General features: G+C 63.8%; 1 protein-coding gene across 11 annotated transcripts in view; it reads left to right on the top strand.

Annotated features, from left to right (window-relative positions):
* PITPNM2 (phosphatidylinositol transfer protein membrane associated 2) overlaps positions 1-25,856 on the top strand; it is a 106,281-nt gene that overhangs the window by 31,237 nt on the left and 49,188 nt on the right. The window contains exon 1 of one of the 11 annotated variants that reach the window (XM_053669807.1): positions 7,043-7,122. The exons of 8 other annotated variants lie outside the window; for them this stretch is intronic. The gene's annotated coding sequence lies outside the window, so the exon portion shown is untranslated. Of the gene's footprint in view, positions 1-7,042; positions 7,123-16,718; positions 16,788-18,192; positions 18,500-25,856 lie in introns of those variants that run through there. 2 more of the 11 variants (XM_053669808.1, XM_053669805.1) reach the window with 2 other exon arrangements.

A 25,856-nucleotide genomic window follows, 5' to 3' on the forward strand; every position in this document is an offset into this window, starting at 1 on the left:
CCAGGGGCTGCTGTCCACCAGGGTGGTCTGTTTAAACCCACGATTTGCCACCTCTTATAATAAAGGGGATGGGGAGTGTTGGGGGGCGGACCTCCCCCTCACTGCCCTGCGCTGGGTCACCAAGAACGGGTTTCACTCAGCCCGTGAGGGCCCAGCTATGCCCTGAACTTGACCACACTCACTGGGAGGCGGCCTTGCGTTTCACCCCGAGACGTCCCCGGTGCTGCTTCGTGCGGAGGGGTGGGAACTTCATGTTGCAAAACGGCTCTCGAGACCTGGGCCGTGCGTGGAACTGTGGAGCACAGCACCAGGCCTGTGACAGTCCCAGCTCCGCACGGAAAGATCCGGTTGTCACCTTCAGACTCCTCCTCCATGCCAGGGTCGCCTGGGGAAGGTGGGGAGATTGTGTTCTCTTCGGGGACATCGAGTCTCTGCAGGGCAGATGGGGATGGGAGTGTGTGCAGAAATCCAGTGTGATCATGGGTCCCCATCACAGTAGAGGTCCTGGTGGGGAATGACAACCTGGAAATCGCTGGCATCGAGCGACCTGCGGGCTGCCTCACTGCCCTTGGCTCTGGTGAGCACTGCGGGGGGCCCCGGGGCACAGCTAACATGAACCTGGTGCACAGAGGTGGGAGACCACAGCGGGGACCTCGGGTGCGAGGCAGGAGCTTGTCCTTTTGCAGGTGTCTTCCTCAGAGACTAGAGGCGGTGGGGACACTAAGAAACTCGGGGCCAGCTCCCCACCTTAAGGAAATCGGGGCCAAGATGCGGTCCCCTCCTCCCCCCCGGCCCCCAGCCCCGGGCTCTCCCGCCTCCCATGCCTGGCTGGGAACTTCCCAGCCCTCCTTTGTTGAGTCTCAGGCGGTGGGTTTCAGACTGACACCTCCCCTCCTAGTGTCCCCTGGCTGCTGGCTCTCGAGGGCAGGGTCCCTGTGGGAGGAGGGGCCTGGAGTCGGGCGGCCATTTGATGACAGGTGCCCGGCACCTTCCCGTCCCCATTCACGCTATAAACGCTCTTGGGACCCACGTCACATTCACCCCGGTCCTTCACTGTGAATCCGTTTATTCAGCGACACCGAGAACTGGGCCACGTCAGGGAGGATTCGAGGAGATGGCCTCTGAGCAGGAGGGACGTCCCTACATCGGGGACAGCCCGTGACACACGCTCCACTCCGGCTGCAAGGGGACGTCTGAGGCCATGGGCGTGCTTACACGCGCCGTGAAAGCACCTCGAGAGGGTGGCCTAGATTTGGGCAGCCGAGACCAGAGGAAAGACGGCCAATGAGGACATGGGTGCGGAGCGCCTCTCACGCGCCTGGCGCGTAGTAGGACTCAGCAGACGAACGTTCCTCTCCTGATGTCCGAGCCGGCCTGGCCGTGGCGCCCTGGGCTGGCAGCCACCTGGGGCCCGGGGCCGCGCCCCAGCGGGCAGAACTCTGCCCCGAGTCTGTACGGGACTCGGGCCGAGAGGGGCGGGGCAGTTCTGTGACGTCAGGAAAGGCGTCTGGGACCTGGGACCTTGGAAGCAAAGCCTTGGTGCAAAGGAGGGCGTTTGAGGACGTACCTGCCCCAGGTGCAGCCGCCAGGACCTGAGTGGCCTGGCTGTGCTGGCGTCCAGGCCCTATGTGTGACAGAGGGGACGGCGGCAGGCCTGGTGGCCCTGGCTGCTCAGGCCCCGCCCTCCGGCCGAAGGGACTCCCCCTGCTCCGTCCGTCCCCTCCAGTCCTGAGCTCACACACCTCAGGTTCCACACGGCTTGGCTTCATGTTCATGTTCAGCAACCTGAGTGAAGTATGGGAATTCACGTAGCACGCCGTTCACCCACTTGAAGTGTGCAACTCAGGGGTATTGCAATAATTCACAGACACGTGCAACCGTCACAAAGCTTGAGAACATTTGCATTGCTCCGAAAGAAACCCCACACCTCTTCGCTCTCACTCCCCTCCCCCAACCCCTGCCAGCCGCTCCTCCGCTTTCAGTCCGCGTGGATGTGCCGGTCCCGGACATTTCATAGAAACGGCGCCACACAACCCGTGGTTCCCGTGGCTGGTGTCTCTCGAGCAGCATCACGTTCTCAGGGTCCATCCACGTGGCAGCCGGTGTTGGAGCTCTGCCTCTCTTCATTGCCGCACCGCAGTCCCCTGGATGGACGGACTGGGTGTGATTATCCTTCATCCATCGGCAGACACGCATGTCTGCAGGCTGCAAGTGATGCTGTTGCAGACACGCGTGCACCGTCTTGGTGTGGGCCCGTGTTGCGCCTGTCTCACGTGTGTGCCAAGGAGGGGACTGTGGGCCCCATGGTGGTCCTACGTTTGACACTGATGGGCTGACAGGTCCCCTTCACTTCCCCGAGCCTCAGGTTGTGCATCTGTGAAATGGACACGTTGACACCTGCCTCGCCCAGCACCAGCACCGGGGCTGGGTGGAGACTGAGGGGGCAGCATCTGTCCTTCATGGTCGTCCCACAAACGGGGTTCTTTCCCCTCCTGTGGGGAGGTTCTCCTACCGGAACGGGCCAGGGCTCCCAGGAAGAGGATGAGAGGGGGGGCAGCGTCCGGCTTAAGGCAGGACCAGGGGCTAGAGATCAGACAGGGTGGCCTGTCAGGGACCAGCCCAGAGGCCCCATCGCAGGAGTCGGGGGACAGCGTGGCATTGGAAAGCCCTTCCCTGTCAGGAGCAGGCACGGGTCAGCGATCACCCAGCCAGACCGCAGCCCCAGCCCAAGGAGGGCCCGTGCGTCTCCTGAGTCCCCTGTGCTCCAGGGCTCCGCCCCTGAGGTCTGTGGCCCCGCCCAGCCCGGCCCCCTCCCTTCTGTGTCTCACCCCCCCGCCCCGACCTTACATGTCTGCCGCCTTCCTGCTGTTCCCCAAACACACCGTACACAGTGGCCCCTGCTGTTCCCTGGGCTCCCCCACGCCATCTCTCCTGGCGTACTCCTGCACACCCTTCAAAGCCCAACCGAAATGCCCCCTTTTCTATGAACTCTGCCCCATCAGGCAGTCAGCAGCGGGCTCGCTTCTGTCCCGGCGGCCACCCTCTGAGCCTCCTCCCTCTGCTGGCCCTCCAGTGCACCGGCACATGTCTGTGCCCCATCCCAGAGGGGAGCCGTCCCCCAGGCTGGGCCCCAGGCCCCCAAGTCCCCCTTTCTTTATCCCTGACCAGCCAGGTTGCCTCCCAGAGGCCTTCCCTTCCAGGAGGTGGGAAGTGGCCAGGAGACCGGGGGGCAGAGGGCACGCTCCCTCCGAGAGCCCTGCACCTGCGTCGTCCAGGTGCCAGGCGGGAGCGGGCAGGGTGCCCGTCTTCCCGCCGCCCGCCCGCTGTGGCGCAGCGACCTGCTTTCTGTGAGCCTGGGCCCGGGAATCAGCCGGTGCCGGTGCCGGTGCCGTTGAGTCCCTGCTCCGTCTCTGAGCTGATTAGCCTCTTGATCTCCGTCAGGCAGCGTGTCAGCCGAGTCACCTCTGCTGTCCCCGCAGCCCAGCAGCTGGCATGTGCACTGGGGGCTTGTGCGCTGCGTCACCAGTGGGGGCAGAGGGATCATGTTGTTCCCATCTGCCTTCGGGCACCTTCCCGGCCCCATCCAGCTGTTCCCCGTCACCCAGGGCCAGGCGGAGGCATAGGGGGCGAGGTCAGCCGGGAGCTGGGGACCTGGGGACCTGTCCGTCATCTGCACGTGAATGTCTTCTAGGCTGTTTCTGGCCTCGCCATTATCCCAACGGCTTTGGGGGATAAATATAGACTCGGAGTGAAAAGCCCCCGTGGCAGGCAGGCAGGCAGTGCTGGGGAGCAGGGACGGGTGCACGGCTATAAATAAGTCTGCTAAACACCTCCCCAGCCGTGCTGCGGGCAGAAAGGCAGGTGTCCTCACCACAGTCGTGCCCCGGGGGCCTCTGGTACAGCAGGCAGCGGGGGTCTGCAGAGAACCGGTGACGGAGGATGCTGGAGTGCTGGGACCTCGCACAGAAAGGCAGGCAGCCCGAAGCCGTTCCCCCTCAGCGTGGGTCGCAGCTTATAAAGGGGACCCCGGCAGGAGTCATGGGGACAGCTACGCGGAGGGACAGTGTCATGCCAAGGCTGACGGTCCCAGTGCAGTGTCCTCGGCCTCCCCAGGCCAGGCTTCCGCTGCCGGGGCGCTGCTGCCCAGGGCTGGGCCTGGGTGAGCCGGAGCCGGGCTGCGGCCTGCAGGCGGCTGTGTGGCCTTCCCGAGCCTCACGCCCATGTTCCTTTTCGGCTGATGAGCTTTGTGTATCTTCTGGTTCCCCATCCTCATGCTCAGCAAGGCGGCTGCAGAGTGACCCCTGCGGAGGCTGGAGTCGCAGGGGAGGGAGCCCTGCAGCTGCCTCGCCGCTCCCCCCCATTTCTGCCCACCTCCTCCCACGCAGGAGCAGACGCCTGGGGCCTGCAGTGAGCCGGCCGTTGGTGGAAAAGGACAGAAGTGGGCAAGCCGCACGGCTCTCCCTGCGACTCTGCAGTGACCGTCGAGTCATGGGAGGTGTCTTCCTGCGGTCGCCGTCCGAGGCCTCCTGGAGTATGCCCCGCAGGGAGAGTGGCGTTCGTTAGTACCGCACACTAAATGGTGCTGCGGCCAGCCCGGCGGTGGAGGGTCTGTGTCCCCGCCCCACAGGCTTCAGGGCTGCCAGGACAAAGGCGACCCCAGGGCTGCATTGGGTCCTGGAGCGGGGGGCAGGGGTGGGGATCGCCATGCAGCCCCTGTGGGGGCTCTGAGCAGAGGGCGGCAGAGACGAGTCCCGTCAGGCCTCCACTTTCCAGATCTCAGTGGTCGCCAGAGGGGACAGAATCAGTAGACAGATGAGATGTCCGGGGCCAGGAGCCCGCGGAGGAGGGGGCTCAGGGAGCTGACGCGTGAGCTGGACCCCGTAGCTCGAACACAAGAGCCGGGGGTGGGACTGAGGGGAAAAGGCCCTGCCGGCCAGGGGAGCGGCCTGTGGTGCAAACGCACGGAGGCCGGAGGACCCTGGGGTCTGGTGCTGGGGAGACAGGTGGGCTGCAGGTGAGGAGCCGCCCTAGGTGCCCCACTCGCCCCTTAAGGTGTGGGTGTCGTCTGCAAAGCCGTGTGTCTTAGAAAAGGCTTCTCCGGGCCCGTGTGGCTGACAGGTGGGAGGCAGGGCAGAGGGGCAGGCGGCAACCTCAGTCCCGCTGTGTGGGCCCCTGAAAGGCGTGTTGTTTCTCGCTGCGCCTGTGGGATCAGGGTGAGAAACTAGGACCAGGCCTGGCCGGCCGGGTGGAGGTCGGGAGGCCTGTGCTCAGCTCCCTTTGTCCCCAGAGGGTGACCTTGTCCAGCAAGCTTGGTCCCTGCCAGTAGCCCAGGTCTAGAGCCAAGATAACGGATTCCCAGGGGGCTTTGCCTGTGGCCTGGGGTTCCCTCTCAGACCCCCCCCACCCCCGACTCAGTGGGCTGTGAAAGGGGTGGGTGCAGCCCCTCAGCCGCCTCCCCGCCTCCCCCGGTGCTGCAGCTGGGAGCACCCACGTCCGGAGAAAGAAGTGACCTGGAAAGTGTCGTGGGATGGAAAGATAAACACGTCCGCCTAAGTGAGCCGCAGAACCCAGAAGTTGCCGCGGCCGTGTAAATATTTTCGTGTGCTCCTGACTCCGGGGGTGTCGCCGTGATAAACAGAACAAGGAACAGATTGTGTGTCCCTGGTCTGGCCCTCGGGGAGAGGTGTGATATTTACAAAGGACCGTGTGCGTCAGAAGTCCCAACAACACGCTCAGGTTCGGGTGCCTGCACGGACAGAGCGCCAAGGTCAGAGCCAGGAGGCCGGTGTGCCGGCCGTTCAAGCCCGAGTCCTTCACTTCTCGACTGGGGATAAAGGAAAACGGTTCCTTGACTCAGCATTTCCGACGAGGAACGCAGCTTCCCTAGCAAGCGGTTCCCCGGGTCTCTGGGAACGCCGCCCGGGTGTCCAGAGCTGGTGCCAACCTCATGGGAGAGGGGTTCATTGCCACCAGATTGCCCCCCCAACTTCAGACGCTGGTCGCAGGTCCCCAAGTCACCCACACTTGCAAGAACACTCACAGAAGTCAGGGACCCGTTTTCTCATGTTCCTGGTTTGTTACGAAGGACGTGAGCCGGATGGAGCCACGCCCAGGGCGAGGTCGGGAAAGGTCCCCGTGGCTGGAGCTCAGTCCCTGGGGATTCGGGGTGCACCAGCCTCACGTGTGCTCTGCAGCCCCACAGGCCCCTGAGCCCCGAGCCCCCGTGGTCTAGGGTCTTCATGGAGTTTTCATTGGTGATTCACTCCGTCCCCAGCCCCCTCCCTCCTGGAGGTGGGGGTGGGGCCGACAGTCCCAGCCTCCTGGAACTGTTCTCGGCCTTCCTGGTGTGACCAGCTGCTGTCCTGAAACTCTCTGGCCGGGGTGCTCGGCCACCACCATCTCATTAGCTTACAGAAAGACACTCTTATCGCTCAGGAAATTATAAGGGTTTCAGCAGCTCTGTGCCAGGACCCAGGAGATGGAGACCAAATATATATTTCTTATCACGTCCCCATATTACTCAGGGAAACTGACACTGCAGAGGCTGGGGGGCGGGGGACCGTGTCCAGAGGCCTGGGAGGGGCTGGGGCAGAGCCTGGTTTCAGCCCCCGGGCTGCACCGGGGTTCCCCAGGCCCCCTCTGCGGCCTGCCCTGGCATCTGTGGAAGTCACCTCCTTCCTGGCCCAGGCCGAGGCAGAGCTTGGCCCCCCTCTGTCTGCCTCGTCCCCTGCCCTGCTGATGGGCAGGCCTCCCGGGCGGCGGCAGCCTGGCCCGGGTCCCTCCTACACCGGCTTCCCACGACCGCCCGAGCCAGCGGGACGGGGCCTGGGCCCGAAGGCAGGGCAGAGCCGGGTTGCGGTCCCTGAGCCTCAGAGTAGGACGTCCGACAGCTTTGGGGTTGGCGGCTCCAGTCTCTGCAGCCTCTGACCAGTGCCGTCGCCCCTGGGAGCCTCATCAGTCACCCTCTGCGCCATGGGGCTTATAGGGGAGGAGAAATGTGCCCTCTTTGTCCCCTTAGTTCTCCTGACTGTTCTAATAATCAGATCGACCCGGGACAGAGGAACAGAACACACTGGAGTTCGCTGCGTCTGCACGAGTGCGGCCCCGGGACGCACTGGGCGGGTGAGGCTCACTCCCATCTTGAGCTCAGGAGAAGGGGCAGTGGTTGGGACTTTAAAGGGTCCCCCTTAGGATCACGAGGCGTTGGCCCTGAGGAGGAAATAAAACCAGCTGGAGCAGGAAGGCTCGGCGCGTGGCCTTTCCTGCCTGTTTCGGCTGCCCTATGAAGGAGGTTGGTGGGGAAACTGAGGCTCGGGGGCCGCAGAGCCAGCGCCTGCTGGGGGCCTGTGGTTTGCCCTGAGAGCAGTGGCCCATCTGCCCCGCCCAGGGTGGGGGGTGCTGCAGGTGTCTGGGGGCATCGGAGGGGTCAGAGGTCAGGTTCCAGTTAGACGACCTTGAACAAGCCACCCTGGCTCCGGTGTCCCGTCTGCCCCCACGGTGGAGGGCGTGGTCCAGGCCAGTGTCCACTCGGTGTCTAGTGGCTGGTGTTGGGCCGGCACCCGGAGGTTTGGGGAGACCATCCGGAGCCTTCCATCTCTTCGTCGCGTCTTTCCTTTAGTCTGCAGGCCCGGCCCCCGGGTTAGGGAGCCCTTCTACCTCCCTGGGGTCCAGGGGGAGGCGTCTGCGCCCCGGGTTTGGGTGAGGCCGTGGCCAACTCCCCCAGACCACCCGCTGTCCTGTCGGGCACGGCCTATGGAGAGGGTGGAGGCCGACCCGACCTCCCCGAGCTGGTTTTGAGAGCAGATGTTATGCCGTGGTCATGTCCGTGCACAGGGCGGGGTGAGCTAGGGACTCCGTGCGTCCGGGACCCTGCTTGTCCGAGGCCGCCAGCAAGGGCGGATCAGAGCCCGGGTCAGGGTGCGCCTGAGTGCTCAGAAGCCGAGGACAGGGATGCACAGCTCAGCCTTGGTCTCCTCTTGTCCTGAGGGTCTCATCCTCTCAAATGGAGGGGGTGGGAGCCTGCCGCTGGCCATGTATTTGGAGAACAGGGTCTTGCACCGAACGGCCCAGTTCCCCACAGGTTCTCAGATCCTGAGATTGAAACCGGGGTCACAGGGGAGATGCCGCCCCCTCCAGGTGGGGCTGCCTTGACCTCCCCAAGGTGTAAGCGCAGGTCACTGACGGGGGAGGGGAGCCTTTTCAGGCTGAGCCGCCCAACTGCAGGGCCCTCAGGTTCCCAAACCAGTGAGAGGGCAGGAGGCAGGGCAGCCACTTCTATAGTGACTGTTCCCAGAAGGGTGACCTCTCCCCCAGCCAGCCCTACAGGGCAGTAGTTGAGGACACTGGGAGGAGGGGCTTTACCTCTGCAGCGCTTCTGGAAGGGAGGAGGAGTGGGGAGCAGTCCAGAGAGGAGGCGCTGGCAGAACCCAGAACTGTCAGGTGGGTGGAGACAGGGGTGTGACGGCCAGGCTCCTGCAGGCTTTGGGGGAAGGTGTCTGGGCTGGTGCGGCCCACCAGGGGATTGCAGCAGCTTGCACCCGGCGCTCCCGCACGTGGACACTGGGCAGATGCCCCCCATGCCCCAGCCCGCCCTGCCTGGGCTTCTGCAGGGGGGCGGGTAACCACACCCTGCAGAGGGCCACCCACCCTGAGGGCAGAAGTTAGACTGATGGACTTAATGCCTTTCTCCCCTGTCCCCTCCCCCCCACTGTCGTGGTGAGACCCCAGTGGAGAAAATGGCAAAGCTCTGTCGGGTTTCACTTCGAGACAAGGCAGCTCTGTCCACACGGCACTGGGTGTTGTCCGTGGTGTGGGCCCCGGGTCCTGCAGTCAGGTGTCACTCTGGTGTTTGGAGAAGTTGCCTCCAAGTGCTGCTGTGCCGTCAGGCACCTGGGCTGGTGTCAGGACCCAGGAAGGAGATGCTCCCTGGGGTCTCCGCCAGGCCCCCCGCAGCTGCTGGTCTGGCCGGTCAGCATCAGGTCAGCCAGGGGCCAACCTTGGGAACGGCTGCTTCTCCCGAGCCACCTGCAGCCACTCACCACTCCATACCTACCAGTGCGTCCCCCTGCCCCCAGGCTCTGGGCAGGGGGGGCCCGCGGAAACTTGGATGTCGGATGGGGGTTCTGTGATAGGTCAGAGCGGCCGCTGGCGTTGACCGGGTGCCTGCCCTGCTCCGTCCAGGCCCTGTGCTGGATGCCTCGAAGTCTCACGTTATCTTACTTCATCTTTGCAACAGTCCCAGGAATCCAGCCTTGTCTTATAGACGAGGAAATGCTGAGGTGACTTGGCTGGGCTGGCTTTCGAACCCTTTTGGGGGGCCCAGCTGCCCTGCTGGTGGTCCCTGGGAGCTGGGGGTGGGGCCCAGCCAAGCCACTTTCAGATTCCTTTTTTTTTTTTTAAGATTTTATTTATTTATTTTTCGAGAGAGCAGGAGGGAGGGGGAAAGAGAGGGAGAGGAACATTGATAGGTGAAAACATCAGTTGGCGCCTCTCAGGTGCCCCAACCAGGGACCTGGCACATGCAACCCAGGCTTGTGCCCTGACTGGGAATTGAACAGGCGACCTTCTCAGTCCACAGGCTGGTGCTCAGTCCACTGAGCCACACCGGCCAGGGCGCCGCTGTCAGACTCTCGATGCACGGCCACAGTGGGAACAGCGGGTGCAAAGGCCCTGAGGCACAGGCATGCTTGGCCAGTTTGAGGAGCTCATGAGAGAGGAAGGGTGTTCAGAGACGACAGAGTCGGAGCTCCGTCCCGAAGGACTCGTAGTCATTGGTGGAGACTTTGTACTTGATCCTCAGGCTGAAGGGGGTCACCGAAAGGTCTGAGGTAGAGGAGAGAGGGACATATTCTTACTGGCATTTGCATTTGCAAATGCTCACTTGTCTGCCCCGTTGAGCCCCGCGTGAAAGCAGGGGTCCGTGGAGACGTTCTGTGTGGCAGCAGCCTCGGGGGCTCGTTAATTCAGAGGTTTGTGGCTATTCTTCAGAAAGTTGTGTGGAGGGGAGTGAGTCGCCTTTGAGAAGGGGCTGCCAGCCGCTTGCACTCGGCCCCCACGCCTGGCTCCTGCAGCGTGTGGCCCTCAGGTGTCCGCCCCCCCCCCCCAAAGGCACCGCAAGGCGGAGCCTGGACATGGAGATATCTCTCCCCCGCCTCGTGCCCTCTCCCGGCTCTGAGGGAGTTAACCACACCCCTGGGTGCTGACCAATGCAGCTGGGCTGAGCGGAACTGAGACCTTGGGCCTGACCTTGGAGGCCTTCGAGAGGAACCAGGCCGGTCCAGCTGCGCCCTGGGCCTCCCCCAGGGGCCTGCTCCGAGACCTTCCTCTCCAGCGTTTGGAGGCTTGAGTCGTCCGGATGTTGGAGCCGGGGATCTGCCCTTCCCAAAGCTGGCCCACGGTCCCTCTCTGCCTTCCTCCTTCCTCCTTCCACACTTCTGCTGAGATACTTAAGGAAATAGTGAGCTCCCACTCAGGTCCTAGAGCTGAAAGACCAGGGCTTGGCTCTTCTCCCAGCTGTGTGACCTGGAGCAAATCACTAACATCTCCGTGTTTCAGTTTCCTCATATCCAAAGTGGGGACAAAAAGGATTAAATTGGCTAATTCTCCACAGCAGGTAGCAAGCCTGTAGGTCCCCCTCGGCCTCCAGGACCCTGACCTTGGAGCCTGGACAGTGAGCTGCCGGGGACCAGTGTCCCTGGGTCCTCTTTGAAGGAATGTGCCTGCATGTTTGGGAGACTTGAAGGACATTCGTCACCACCTGTCAACTATGACCACGTCCCAGTCCTGTGCTAAACATTAACATACGTCATCTCATACAGTCCTCAAAAAAGCCGATTTCACCCCCATTTCGTAGAAGAGAAAACGGGGTCTCCGAGGGGTGTCGGAACTCGGCCGAGGGTGGCAGGGCCGGGGCGTTGTCCTGTGAGCCACCTCTCTCCAGCCAGGAGCAGCTGGGAGGTGCCTGCTGGCCGAGAATCCCTGGGGCCCTGGGTTTCTCCTCTCCTTCCGTGCCTTTGCATCGGGGCCCCCGTCATGTTCAGTCCTCTGCAAAGCTTGTGGCCCATGCGTCCTGGGCTGTGTGCTTAGGACCTCCCATCTCAGCCTCGCTTTTCCTCATCTGTGAAATGGGTCCTACACACTCACTCTCCAGTTATCTGTGGCCCCAGGAAGCCAGCCTCCGGTAGCCAGCCTGGAGCTGGCCCTGGTGTGCCGGGCCGACGGGGGGGGACGGCGCAGGCGGGGGAGGAGCGCACCTCAGCCCACGGGCTTTTATTTATTAATTAATGAGGGGACTCGGATGCACCAGGACTTAAGAGGAGACAGCGGGGTCACATGGTCTCTGTAAGCACGGGGCTGGTAATCCATTTAAAAAAACATTTTCTCTTTCGTCTTTTTAATTCAATGGAGGAAATCATTAGCTGGGAAATTGGCGGAGCTGATTTATTCCCCTTTTGGGGAGGGGGTGGGGGAGAGAAAATCTGCTCTAATTGCCGCTTGTTCTAGAAACACGACTGCACAGGAGCCCCCTCTGGACCCAGGTGGGAGGCTGTGATGGCAGCGGCAGCGGCACAACCACCGACACCTAGCCAACCCGCCGGGGCCCGGTGCGTGCTCAGGGGGGGCCCTGCTGCCCACGCCCCCAGGCCTTCACCTCAGGCCCTCGTTCCCAGGGACACAGGACAGGGACTCCGTCTGGGAAAACGGACTCCGTGCTGCTGGGGCTTCATTTGGTTCCAAGGGGCGGCGACCGGGTCCACCCTAAAAATAGCCAAACTCACAAACAGCTTCAACATGCAAATGTTTTTCGTATCCATAGGCCGACTTATTTAAAAGTACAGCTGTTTTCCAGCGTCCTGGTCCGTCTGTTTTCCCCGGAACAGGGAGGAGCTTTTGGGTGGTCCAGGCTCTCCTGGGGTCACCGTCTTCCGCACTCCTGCTGAGGTCCGGCGGGGCTTCTACCCTCTCTGTGGCCGCCTCTGCCCCGGGGCACCCCGGTCTGGCCACGGTGAGGCACCTGAGCCTGTCTGGAGCCCCGAGTGTCCCCCACTTGACAGGGTGGCCGGGCTGGAGTGCCGAAGACCCTGCAGGCTTGAGTGTGTGCAGAGGGTTCGCCCAGCTTTGATTTTCCAAGTTCATCTGGCCTAGAAACATGAGTAAATGAGTTTTCAGAGAGCAGGAGGCTATAAATAGCCAGGCAGGATGTGGAGAGGTGAAAGGCCGGGGCTGCGAAGGTCGTGGGCCCCGCTCTGAGCTGCAGTTGCACCGGGGCCTGTCTGTCCGCCCCTCTGGGTGCCGGGCCCCCCAACTCTGGCAGAGTCCCGGAGTTTCAGGCCCAGCTCCACTGCTCTCACTGCCACACCCCACACGGGGCCACTGTGAGGCTCTGAGACACAGTCCTCCCTCCGCCCCTTGCTGGGGACTCTGTGTCTATGTAGCAGTCCTTCCACAAGTGTGCTGTGCCTGGAAGGGAACCCCCCATCAGTTGGGGTGCTGAGTGTGTTTGCCCCTCTGGACAGTGGGCCTGGGACTCCAGGGTAGGGGTCTGAAGCCTTGGGACAGGCCCAGACCCTTGGGGTGCTAACCTCTGCGAAGCCTTCATTCATGCCTTCGTTCATTCATGTGTTCATTCATTCACTTGTGCGTGCCTTCATTCATTCGCGCGTTCATTTATTCACTCAGGAGCTGCACGCCTCACCCTGAGGGTTCAGCAGGGAACCCAGCCCACCCGGGCTGAGTGACCAGGGCCACACCCAGGGAGACCGTGCAGTCCCACCCAGACGAGGCACCCAGGGGAGTCAAGGGCCCAGAGACAGTGGAAGTGGGGGCTGGGAGTGAGTGTTTTTTGGGGACAGAGTTTCCCTTTGGGGAGATGACAGTTCTGGAGACGGGGCGGGGGGGTGGCGATGGCGGAACAGCCACACGAACATTCTTACTGTGGCTGCACTGCCCTTCACCGTGGCCAAGACGGGCACATTTGAGGTTGTGTGTCTCACCCCACAATTTTAAAAATAAAAACGAAAGAAGAAAGAAAAGCCCCGAGGCATTAGGTAAGGGTCAGCGCTGTGAGGGCAGTGAGGAAGGGCCAGGAGGGGCCAGGAGGGGGTTGGGTCTGAAGGAGGGGCGGGGGGGAGGCCTCAGAGAGCCCAGCCCACAGCAGAGGCTGCAGGATGGGGATGCCTCTGGGCCAGGGGGACACGGGGCCGGCCGGCCACCCAAGGCAGGACATTGTGCAGGTGTGAAAGGGGTCCCTTGGGCTGTCCTTGAGGGTAGGCATGGCGGGGGCGGCTAAGGAGACACTTTGTGCAGCGGAGGGATGAGGCCGGGCAGCAGCCTCCTGCCCAGGGTGGTGCGGCCCCTGCTGAGCTCAGAGCAGGCCAGGGCCTGGGCTCGCTGGGGACATGTTCAGGTTTCTCTGGAGTCCTCAGCTGCCACTTCCCAGGCCTCTTGGGCGGGGTGGGGTGGCGGGGTGGTGGAGCGGGTGGCTCCACCAGGACTCAGCTCCTGCTCTGAAGCTGCGTGGCTCCCTGGAAGCACGCAGTGTCCCCAGGGCCTTGGCTGGGGGTGGGGTGCCGAGGTCCCCCGACCTCTGTGCCTGTCCTGCTGACCGCCGGCCACGTCTGTGTACCGGCAGAGGGGGAGGGTCGGGCTCCAGCGGGGACTCTCTGGGTCAGAGGAGTGCCACCCGCTGTGTGCGTGTGGGAAGGTCACCCTGAGCACCGCGCCACGTCCCAGCCTGGGCCAGAGCTCCCTCTGCGTGTCCTCCCCAGGCACCCCCTCCCTTCCCGCTGTGACTTGAGGAAGCCAGGAGGGTCTGTTCCAACCCTGTGGCCCCCCCAGACATTCCAGGGGTGTCCTCAGGAGTTGCTGGGGGAAACAGCGGGAGACGGGGTTCTAGAACAGGTGTCTGGGGCTGGTCGGGGCAGGAGGACGGTCCTCGCTCCAGGGACCCAGGTCACTATGGAGTCCACCGAGCCCACGCCCCAGCCGGAGTGCGCTTTGTTCCCTGAGAGCCCGACCGCCCGCCCTCTGTCCTTTTAGAGGGGGCCGCAGGGGCCGGGCTGCCCACAGAAGCCTGCTCCGCCCAGCACCTCGGGTAAGTGGGGGGAGGAGGAGCTGGAAGGGCAGGACCGAGGGGCTGGGAGCTTGGTCGGGGCCCCGCGCCCTGCGTTCTCCTGCCCTCATGTCCTCAGAGCCGCCTCTGTTCTGACGGTTACCACTAACCCCGCACGACTACTTCATTTTAAGTGAAAGTGAAATAAAATCTGTAACTGCGTTCCCAGGCCCATGGGTCCTCTTTCAGGTGCTCAGTAGCCACGTGGGGTTAGTGGCAGCCGCACAGGACAGCGCAGGCCTGGAGCACGTCCATCACCACGGAAAGCTCTGTGGGGCAGCCCCTCGAGGCTGAGGCTGTTGCTCCATTTTACAGATGAAGGGGCTGAGGCTCAGAGGGTGGAAATGACTCGCTGGTCATGCAGCCAGTGAGGGTCAGAGGGTGCCACGGGTCAGAGGGCGCCACAGAGTGTGGACGCGGTGTGTGCGTACATGTGTGTCCAGCTGCCCGGCTGCTGCTCTGGATAATGGGGACCGAGACCCCACTGTCCCACGTGCTCTGGGACCTCTGGCTGCTCCGGGAGCCCTCCTGTGCCCCGGGGCCCAGTGGGAAGCGATGCTGTATTGAAAAGGCAAAGCTGGGGTCACCATTCAGTTCGGGGCCTCCGGAACCTGCGCCTTCGAGACCAGGTCCCTTCGGGGAGCCCTGGGGGACTTCACAGAGCTCTGGAGCCCTCGATTCAAAGGGTGGACACAACCCACACATGTCCATCAACGTGGCCTCTCCACCACCGAAAGGGACTCAGCACGGCCGCCGGCCGCAATGCGGACGAGCCTTCAAACCACGCTCTGCTGAGGGAGACGCAGACGCCGGCCGTCACGTAGGGTGCGATCCCGTTTACAGGAAACGTCCCGAACGGACAGACCCTCAGAGACCGAGAGCAGGCTGGCGGTCATCGGAGGGGAGGCCAAGGGGGTGGCTGCCCACGGGGACTGGTCTCCACCGGAGTGACGGGAACGTTCTGGAACCAGAGGGTGGTGGCGCAGCTTCGCGGATGCGCCGGGTGCCGCGGCCCTGCTCACCTTCGGGTGGTGGAGGCGGGGACTCTGCGTTCCCACGCTCGGCGAGAGAGGGGGCAATACGCACGCTGGTGGTGGAGCGTTTTCTCAGCGACAGTTCGCGGGGAGAGGGAGGGTAGGGCCGTGGCTTCCGCGTTTCTGAGGCCGGGCGTCCGCCAGGGCCTGCACTGCCACTGTGCCGGCTGCAGGCTCTCCGAGGCCTGTGTCCTGCTGCGCCCGTCCCCCGAAGGATGGGCCCCAGCCCCGTCCCTTCCTGTCCCCAGCTGTTTCAGTCTCCCTGTGCCTGGGAGCGCAGGCTGGGAGGCAGTGGGTTTATCCCCGATGAGTGACGAGGCTGCAGACACAGGACCCGCTGGCCTCTGCCACATGGTCTCCAAGGGGAGAAACCGAGGCCCCAACCCAGGCCAGCTGGCTCTCTCCCCAGCCCCATTTCTGCTGCTTGGAGTGTGAGCTGGACCCGGTGGCCAAGACAGTCCTGCAGCTGGGGTGGTGGCCAGTGGCAGCGGCAGGCAGATGGGACTGCCAGGGCCACGGCTGGGCAGCACCTGGGAGAGCTGTCCACCTGGGGAGCTCCATGTGGCCAGGAAAGCTCCCGCGGTGCTCCTCCCCTTCCTGCACAGGTGGCTCTAAGCGTCTGGGCCGTCATGTAGGTGGGTACCCCTTATTCCCGCGGTGGCAAATGTGGCTAAACCTCGTGGGGAACTGCGACTCAAGGTCCGGCCACTCTGATTTGCAGAAGTGGGGAGGCAGGTGGAGGTCCAGGGACACCTGGGCCCTGGCCTTCCCAGGCCATCATGGTGAGGGGCCCTTGGGAGCAGGATGGAATCGGGAGCCAGGCACAAAACCCTGAGATGGTGTCCCCACTCCCAGGGCAGGGAGCCGCTCTTGACCCTGGAGCATCTGGCCGGCCCCCTCCCAACCTGGCCCCGTGGCCCAGAGGCCTGGTTTGGGGGAGGCAGCGCGGGGAAGTGGGTGAGGATGGCGCTTCTGCTGCCTCCCCTCTGGCACACGGATCTGCCGCGCTTTGGGCTGTTCCAGCGGCTCCCCCTCTCCATGGCAACTCCGCTCAGTGGTCCCGGCGGAGGAGAGAGAATCGATTCTCCCTCTTCCCTCCCTCCCTCTCCCCACCCCACCCTCTGGGCCTCCCTCCCTCCTTCATCCCTGCCTGGCTCACGGCTCCTCTATCCCGAAGGTCCCTCAGTTCGTCCGTCTGTCCATCCTGTCCGTCCAGGGGGCTTCCATGCCCCAGGCGCGCGCCCTCCCAGGCATGGGCTGCCGCTGGAGCTGGGTGCCGGGGGCGGCGCCCTGAGCCCGTGGGCATGGACCAGGAGGAGCTCTGGGGACCTGGGGGGCGGCACAGCCCCTGCGACGTGGGGCTTCCAACAGCTCCGACACTTTGTCCCCACGCAGCCCCCCCTTACGTTTTCTTCCTGAAAGGTAATTTTCTGCGAAAACTGTCACAGCCTAAGGACGGGTTATCAGGCAGGAAGCCTCTGTCCTGGTCATGTGGGCTGCTGGCTTCCTCTGAGGAGCGGGGCTGGAGGGAGAGGCGGGGGGAAGCCGGGTTGGGGGGCCGAGGGTCTCCTCCCGGGCGGCGGCCGTGCTTGGGCGGCCGCTCTCAGAGCCTTTCCATCTCCTGTGTAGTTGCTGCTCAGCAGGTCAGTGTGCCTTCCTGGACCACAGGTGCAGGGGAGCATTTAGAGGCCCAGGTGGGCCGGGCCCGGGGGGCAGGGGCACGGGGCTCCCTGTCTGACCCTTCCTCGCAGACAGTGGGGTTCAGCGGGGGGCTGTTTTGTCCCGTAACCGAGAATTTCTGAGAAAACTGGCTGGTTCTGGGCGGAGCAGCCCTGCTAGCGGGGTCCACCCCGCAGCACCGCCATCTGTTGGGGACAGTCCCTCAGCAGAGTTTGGTTCCAGTGGGGCTGAGACACAGCTGCCCAGTGGGTCAGCGTTTTCCACGGCCTCTCCCCCGTCTCCAGACGTCCTCCAGGGCAGCTTTCCTGGAGGGACTCGATGGGGTTCACGGTGGCGCCTGCCCCAGGGCCCAGGGCCAGCCCCCCTGGCGGGGAGCCCCTCCCGTCACCTCTGCTTCTGGGCTGCGAGGAAGGACAAAAGTGCCCCTCGTTGTCAACAGGACACCCCCCAGGTACAGGTGGAGAGGGAGGCCCGAAGGGAACAGATTTAGCCTCCAGTTCTTAGAAGCCACGGGTTTGAGTGGCATATGTGAGAGGAAGCCCTGTGTGGTCTTGAGACAGAAAGAACACCAAGTGGCCCGTGTGACTCACAGGGAAGTTCAGAGTCTGGCAGGTATTGGGGAGGCCGCTCTCCACTCTGAACAGGGGCCCCAACTTGGTGGCGGGGCAAACGGGTCGGGTGGCCAGGACGGCTCGACATTCAGGTGAGTGTCTCAAAGTCAGGCTCGGGGGCGGCCGATTGGATTTTCTGTCTCGTTGCCTGTCACCTCTGACAGATGGCTTTAATAACAGAAGCAGCTTGCGAGGGGGCCCCCGGGCAGGGCTCACCCTCTGGCTCCGGGGCTGTGCCTTTTAAACCCTGTCTGCTCGGATCCCAAAGCCCTGAGCCCCGGCCCCCGGGTCCTTGGTGCTTCCCTGTGATAATCACATCAGCTCCTGTTGGGCAGGATGGGGAGCGCGCTGGTGTGTCTGCAGGCGGCTGTGCTGTGTCTTGTTTTTCCTCGGCTGGGAGCCTGGCGTCTGTCACCGAGACCCTCCTGGCATCTGGGCGATGCGCAGGCTTCTTAATGGCATTAGGCGCGTCTGGAGTCCGGTCGGCTTGCCGTAAATTCTGATGGGTTTCCTCGTTGAGCGACGGGTTGGGGGGTGGGGGCGGCGTGCTGGTTTTTGTTTGGTTTGCTTTTGGTTGGCTGGCGAGCGGAAAATGTGATGTGACATGTGAAAGGTCCCAGAGAGTGGCTGCGCTCCGTGCTCCTCGGAGCCTGGGCCTCCGCAGGAGGGGCTTCTCCGCCCGGGGTCTTTCACGTGCAGCCGGGGTGGGGTCGCTTCGGGGGCACCCGTGTGCATGCAGCCAGCAAAGCTGAAGTCAGGGGGGTGGGGGGAGGCAGAGCAAGGCTGGCCTTGGAGGAGGAGACAGGCACGGCCACCAACCTTCCCGCTTGCATCCCAAGTGACTCCGTGCGGCCCCTCCCTCCCGTGTCCTCTGGCACAAGCAGCCGGCACTTTCTGAGTGTGATTTCCCATCGAGGCGTAAAAGCCTCGCCGCCAGCTGCAGAGGGTGTGAGAGCAGGTCGGAGGTGGGGGCCCGGCCGCTGATGGCTCTGGCGGCCGGGGAAAGTGTGGGAAGCTCATTCCAGGAACAGCGGAGTGATCACCGGTTGGCCGGCGTTCAGGCGGTGAGTGGTTCTGTCTTCTTTAATTCGAAGGGAGCTCTGGGAGCCAGGGAAGGGGGCCGGGGCAGCCTGGCGGTTCAGACAGACCTGGAGAAGTTCAGGAAGCTCCGAGGGGGAAGTGACTCTTCCTCCCCCTGCGTGCTGGCTGGCAGTGTGCGGGCACCCCCTCCCCCGCCCCAGGCTATGGCCGAGTGGGACAGGCAGGGATTCTAGGGCTGGGGCCCCCCCCAGGGAGGGCCCAGGCTGTGGCCCAGCCTAGCCCCATGCCCGGCTTGCAGTACTTCAGCTGGTGGTGCTGCTTCCTGTTCAGTTACCTGAGTGGCTTAGGAACGTCATACTCTCCCCAGTCTGCTCTGTAAGGTCCCTGAACACGCACATGCATGCACGCCCACACGTGTGCACACTCACACTCTACATGCACACACACACAATCCCCCTCCTGCCCTCAGGGCTGCCCGGACCAGTTGGCTTTCTGCTGTGAGCAGTTCTCAGTGTCCATACGGTGGCATGTCTGTCCTTTCTGGGCCCCGGTTCTTGGCTCCGTGTCTCACCTTCGCCAGGCAGGCCGGTTCCGTCCGCCTCTGGAGGGAGCCGCCTTGCTCTCTCACGGTTCCTCTTCTCCAGGCCCCTCCCCCAGCCCGGGCTCTGCCGCGTTGTTGGGTGAGTTACAGAGGTCGGCGCGGTGGTGTCTGCAGGGGAAGGCCCGGGGGGCAGCGTTCACCCCATGCCTCCGAGGGTGGTCTCAGGTCGAAAGGCAGGGTGCTGTCGGCGAGGGACTTGAACTTGAAGTGAGCTGAGTTCCAAGGCCGTGTGTGTGTGTGTGTGTGTGTGTGTGCGCGTCCTCCCCACATTGTTCGTATTTGGCCTCTTTAGCTTTGCTTCCCACTTCTCCCCATTTTGGGGTTTATTTCCCAAAGCAAAGATCTGCACACTCTGACCCAGGGTCCCAACAGCTCCTCATAGGCACCTTCCCAGAGGTCACCGAATTCGAGTTTGCTCGCACCCTGGAAGTGCTTACTCTCGTCACACCTGGTGGGCGAGCCGAGTGTCTGGGAGGTGGAGCAGCTGCCCTGGGAAGACAGAGCCAGGATGCAGACCTCCGACTCACTCACTCATTCATTCATTCATTCATTCATTCCCCTGTGCGATGTGGGCCCTGCTTCGGGCCCAGGGCGGAGTCCCTCCGTCCGTCCCGGCTGTCTGAGGAGAGAAAAGGGAACGAGGAGAGAGCAGGCCCGGGGGGAGGCGGCAGCCCTGGAGGATGGGCCAGCCCCTCTGTCCCCACCCCGCCCCCCACTCCCACCAGGAGTGTGGCAGTCAGCAGCTGCTTCGTAGAATCCCCGTCGCCCAGCCCGATCCACCGGCTCTCCTGCCTCCGGGGCAGCCCAGCTCTCGCTTCCCTTCAGTTTGTTAACAACACCGTCCTGTCCTGTGGTGAGGGAGACGGTCCGCAGCACGGGGGCTGTGTGTTTAATGCCGAGGACTCGGCGTCCGTGTCTCGGTGCAGGGGGAGGGCTGGGGGGGCCGTACCTCAGTTTTCTTGTCTGTAACCTGCAGAGCCCACCACCTCCTTCACGCACCTCAGCGCGAAGGAAGCAGGTGTGAGGGCGCTTGGCAGTGACTTCACGAGCGTCATCAGGGGGCAACAACAGGACTGTCACCACCATGCAGGTTGCGTCCCGGTGCCCGTCTCTGCTGGCTCCGAGGAGACGGCTTTCCGGGCGATGGTACGAGCTGCTCCCAACTGACGGTGGGGCCTCATCCCCCAGACCAGTCCTCACGGTGCACCCCCCACACCCGGCCCGCTGACCCGCGCTGAGAGCACTGACCCCGGCGGACGGGTGGGCAGAGGCATCTCCGCAAAGCCCATTTTCTAACACCCGGCCTCACGAGAGAGCCGGGGAACGATCAGAATTCAATCTTGGCAGCGCAGTTCCCCCTGCATGCACGCTGGGTGCAAACCCCGCCAGTCGAACCCCACGAGTTGGGGTTCGTGTGCATTAAGCACCTGTGGCTGCGCAGGAAGAGGGAGGGCGGACCGACGGAAAAGCTGGTGATTAGCTGGCGATTACGCGGTGGTCCTGGGGGGAGGGCGTGTGAGAGTGAGAGCCCTTTCGGTTGTTTTGCCGTTTTTCGGTTAGTTGGAGATTACGTGAAAGGAAAACAGACTTAAGCATTGGAGGGGCTTTCCCCAGAGGAGATGGAAGGAGACCCAGCGGAGGAGGGCCCACGCCTTCAGGAGCCCACGAGGAGCCTGCGGACGGGTGGACAAGCACAGTGGCCGGCAGCCCTGGAGGGGGAGGGGGCCCCGTGGCGGGACGGACCTGCTAGGCCGTGGGTCAGACTCTGTCAAAGATGGGGCTCCCTGGGTGGACACGAGGGCCTGTGGTCAAGTTCCTTCCCCGATCCTTCCCTGGGCTCGGCGGCGGGTCACCAGGCTGGGTCTCCTCTTCCAGAGAACAGAGCCAGAGGCCCCCTCAGGCCTGGAGAAAGTTGGCCTCTCGACAGGGCCCACGTTTTGTTTAGGTCCAACTCACAGGCAGGCGCACAGGCGCCCACCACGCCAGCCCGGCGTCCCGCCCCCGAGCTCAGGGGAGCCTTTCCAGCACGTGGCCGCCCCCCAGTCCGTGAGCGGCGGCTGCGGGGAGGGCTAGACCTGGCCCAGCTCTGGGCTGTGAAGGGAGGCCAGGAGGTGGGTCGTCTCCGCCCGTCACCACCCCCAGGGGCACGCCCGCCATGTCCTCTGCCCGCTGCGCCGTCAGCCAGGTCGTGGGCCCTCTCCGCACCTCAGTTTCCTGGTCTGCACAGCAGGGCCCGGGAGGGGTGCCCCGGGGACGGTGCGTGCAGAGCGCTCTATCGCTCCGGTGCCCTCACTTTGCCCTGCACCCTGCGCCCTTGTGAAGCACTTCACAGCTTCCTAGGTGTGGGCGCAGCCCCATCGCAGCCTGTGACTGTGAACAGGCCTTGACAGGCGCCACGGGAACAGTTAATTTAAGACACCCTGCTGCCTGGTTGGATTGGCCTGCTGGTCCGCTGGCTTCGAGTGGCCCAGGTCCGGTCTGCAGGACTCTGGGCTCTTGGGGTGGCGGGTGGGAGGTGCAGGCTGCTCTGGGGTGGCTGGAGAAGCAAACCTTTGCATCCTGGGGTTCGCACAGAGTCGCCGAACCCCGGAACCCAAGTTTCTTTGTGCAGCACGGGCCATCTTCCTGCTTGGGGCGCTGGGCGGGAGGGCACTGTGAGCCTGTGCCCGGGCCAGCCTGAGGAGGGGCGAGACGGCGGGGTGGTCATTTTAGGTGGCTCTCCCCCCACGCGTGGTTTCAAACGGCTGCTCTGGGCCACAGGGTGTCCCAGGAGCAGGCCCAGGCCGGCTGTACTCTCTCTTCACACTCCCGAATGTTTGGAGCGCCAGAGCTGCGTCTGGGCCAGCGGGACCTTCTGTCTGGAGGCCTGGTCACTAAGCTGCCTGTGGCCTGGGGGACGAAGGCCTGTGCTCCACCAGCCACTCAAGGGCCCGTGGTACAGCGGTGTTGCCGCTGGGAAAACAGGCATTGGGGCGTGTCTCCCTGTCAAGGTGGGTGTGGCCAAGGCACCCGGGAGGGGTCTCCCCCAGCCAGGTAAAGAGAGCAGAGCAGGGGCAGGGTTTATGTGTGACGCCCCAGCTGGCAGCTTCTTTCCCCTCCCCCCGCCCCCCTGGGCCCATTTCTTCAGGGGGGGCCTAGCTGGTGACGTGGCAATGTCCCTGCCCAGCAGCGCTGGCGTGGACACAGCTTCTCAGGCTGGCTCCTGCCCCTCAGTCGACCCAGACTGGGTGGACACCTGCAGGGGCACGTCAGCTCGGCCTTCGGGGGAGTCGCTGCCAACTAGCCCGAGCCGCAGAGCCACTGGGTCCCCCTGAGGTCGTTAGAAGGCCAGGCTCTGTGTGGCCTCGGCCTGCCTGGTGCCCCTTGGAGGAAAGCAGTCCACGGTGTCCAGTTCCGCGCCTCTCTGGACACTTGGCAATCCCTGGGAATTCTCACCTGTGGCGGCCAGAGGAAGGGGCTCCAGCCTCGGCCTGGCATGCGTCACATTCCTCTGAGCTGCCAGTCTGAGCGCCCCAGGAGGGGGCTGCACCCCCTCAGAAATGGTCCGGCTCAAACCTGTCTGCCGGAGCTGGGACGGGGGTGCCCACTCCACGCCCAGAGGCACTGATTGCTCTGGCCTCCTGTCTGCAGGCTGATGGCTCTTGGGGTCTGGGCCCAGGTCCCACCGTGGGCTTGGGACTGGGGCAGAATTCACACCCCAAGAGCGGTGAACTGTGCTGGGGAAGAGGCCGGCAGTGCCCCGGGAACCCGCCTGCCTCCCCGAGGGGCCCTGGTCTGCCCCCTCCCTCGGTCCACAGGGGCTCTCCTGGCTGGGTCTCGCTGCTCAGGACCCTCAACTCACTCCCAGTGTGTCAGTGGAAACACGATGGTCCTGCTAACACCCGGGCTCAGAGCTCACGCTCGGATGAGGCTTGCAGCCTCCACTTCGGGCCAACGGGCTTCCCTGTGGCAGTGCGACATGGTCCGGGCAGGGCCCGAGAGTCCTTGCCCTGCAGAGGCAGGGAGGCCGAGCAGACGGTCCGAGGGCAGACAGCTGCTGCGGGACGGGGCGTGGGCCTCAATCATTCATAACTAGTATTTGCCGGGTGCCGGCCTTTATTGACCACCTGCTCCGGCTGGGCCCCGGGAAGAGGCTGCACGCAGGACGCTCGTAGGCACGCAGCTGGGACTTTGAGGTCTGGGAGAGAACTAGAGAAAATCCGGGGCAGGTGGCCCCTTGGAGCGGGCTGGGCCCACGGCCCGGATGTCCCTGGGAGCAGGGCACCTCGAGCACGGGGGTCTCCATCACTGACCCCAGGCATCCCCACTGACAGGTGCCTAAGACGTAGGTTCCAGTCTTGGCTCCACCATGTGACCTCTTAAGCCCTCAGTCCCCTCTGTCACTTGCACAGAGAGGCTGGACCAGGCCACTCACTCTCCTTCTCTGGGGGACCTCCCAACACCTTCGGGGAACGTGTGTAAAACACAGGGACCCAGGCCTCTTCTGTTCCGTAGGCCGGGGCGGCAGGGGTGGGGGGTGTGGGGAAGGGCCCGGAGTCTGCACTTGAACAAGCACTAGCCATTTCTGAAGTCCTTCTTCCCTGCACTAGCGTTTGGGAAGTGCTCGATGCGTCCGCCTCCGAGTCCTTTCAGCGCTAACAGGGTCTGTCCTAACACAGTCCTGGCCTCGTCCCGTGGCCCAGGGGTGCGGTGTGCTGGGGTGGCGGGGCGCAGCAGGGACCTGGGAGACCCTGGCCAATGGAAGGTTCTCCAAAAATGGAGACAGGTAGGGGTCGGGGTGCTGAGCCAAGGTCGGTGGGGGCAGCCCTGAAGGCACAGGGTTAGGACCTCCCCCAAGGAGCGTTTCCGGCCGCTTGCCTATGGCTGGTGCCCCTGAGGGCCTGCAGGGTTGGGCTGGCCCGCGGGGCTGTGGGGAAGCAGGATGGAGGGGGGGCAGGCGGCTCCACACTCCACTTGCCCTCCAGTGTCTTCATAGCAGGCACAGAAGGGCTTCTCGCCGGCTCCGCAAGTTCCTCGAGCTAATTAGGCTGCCGGCCTGGTGCCAGGCTTGCCAGTGCCCCCCTCCCGGCTGGGGGGCTCTTCTCCCGCAGGCGCCCAGAGCAGGGAATGCTGGGCAGCACCCAGGTGGTCAGCCTGGGGGAGGTGTCCCACCCGCCTCCGTCGCGCTGCATTCCCGTGGCTGCGTCACTCCGGGCTCTGCCCCCATCCGCACCTGGCCGTCTCCTCCGTGTGTCTCTCTGTCCTCTCCTCTTTTGGTAAGGACACCTGTCACTGGGTTTGAGGTCCACCCCAGGTCCAGGACGACCTCCCCTAGAGATCCTCAGCTAAGGGCGCCTGCAACGACCCTATTCCCAATGAAGCTCCCAGGCGGACGTGGATTTTCGGAGAGAACGTCACCAGGTGGAGGGCAGCCTGGCCGGGCTGGCAGGGGGCTGGTCCCGGGAGACAGATCTGGGGTTTTCGCAGCCTCAGGCTCTCTGTCAGCGAGGGCGGCGTTGCCTCTGGGAATAGCATCCGTGAGCCCAGAGCGAAGGAGGTGGTGGCTGTGGGGGCAGCCGCCCAGGGGCCGGTGTCTCCTGCTCTCCTCCTCCGAGCCCCCAGGCAGAGGCCCTGAGAGGAGAACTGCTCCGTGGGAGAACTGCCAGCGGCACCTTGCAGGCCGCGAGCACCCCCTGCGCCCTCCCCACCCCAGCTCAAGCCCACCTCACCCAGGCGGCTTTCAGCGGGAGGCGCAGGCCCTCCGCCCTGCCCTGCTCTGCCTCTCTGAATGCCCGGCGCTCCCTGCATGCGTCACCCCCCGGGACCTGTGTGCAGTTGTCATCTTGGTGCTTGTGGGTCCCTGTGTGGCCGGGGCCTGTCCCTGGAGATGCACCGAGCACACCTCAGTGTGATGTCCCCGTCGGTGTCCGCAGTCACACCAGCACCAGGCTGGAGGTTGCAGGAGGGCGGGACGCCTGGCCCTGCTGTGGCCTCTTGCAGACCTTGGGGGGTCTGTCTCTGAAGGGCCCGGTGTCCCCGTCGGCCATGGAAAGACAGGCCCTGCTGCTCTGTGCAGCCTGCCCTGCGTCCAACTTCCAGGCCTTCCTGACGTCCGGGGGACGGAGGGGGGGCCTGCCGCTGTGCCCGCCATCCATGCCCTCCTCCCTGCTGGCACCTGGCGCCCTGTGGCTGCCCGGTCACAGGCACCCGCACCTGTGACGGTCCTGCAGACCCGAAGGCTCAGAGAGCCACGGGCTCCACTGGGTGACGAAGTCCTGCAGGCGCCCGGGGCCCCTGGCGTTCCCCGCCTCACACTCAGGGACTTAGAAATTGCTTTCATTGGAGCGAGATTCTCATGACAGAATCACCTCTTTACAGTGATCAAATCGAGGCAGCGGCATCCAGCACGTTTGCGATGCTGTGCGACCCCCACCTCTGTCTAGTTCCAGAACATTCTCGTCACCCCGCAAGGAGACCCTGTGCTGGCCAACTCTGGGGCTTTACAATTCCTTTCCTGTGTTTTGTAAATTGTAAGACACACAACGTGAAATTTTCCGTTTTAAGCAATGTCAAGGGCACCGTTCAGCGGCAGTAGGAGCGTTCCCCCCGTCCCCAGGCGCCCGCAGCCACGGTTCTATGTTCCGTCCATGCACTTGACTCCTTGGGGCGCCTCGCACCGTGGGTTCACCCACTGTCTGTCTCATTGTGTCCTCCAGGTCCAGCATTCCCTTCCTTTTTAGGCGTCCTCGCGGCGATGGACCGCATTTGTTTATCAGCTCATCCATCCAAGTGGACACTTG

Source organism: Artibeus jamaicensis, unplaced genomic scaffold (genome assembly GCF_021234435.1).
Source record: "Artibeus jamaicensis isolate MK-2021 breed Jamaican fruit bat unplaced genomic scaffold, CSHL_Jam_final contig_525, whole genome shotgun sequence".
Lineage (NCBI taxonomy): Eukaryota > Metazoa > Chordata > Mammalia > Chiroptera > Phyllostomidae > Artibeus > Artibeus jamaicensis.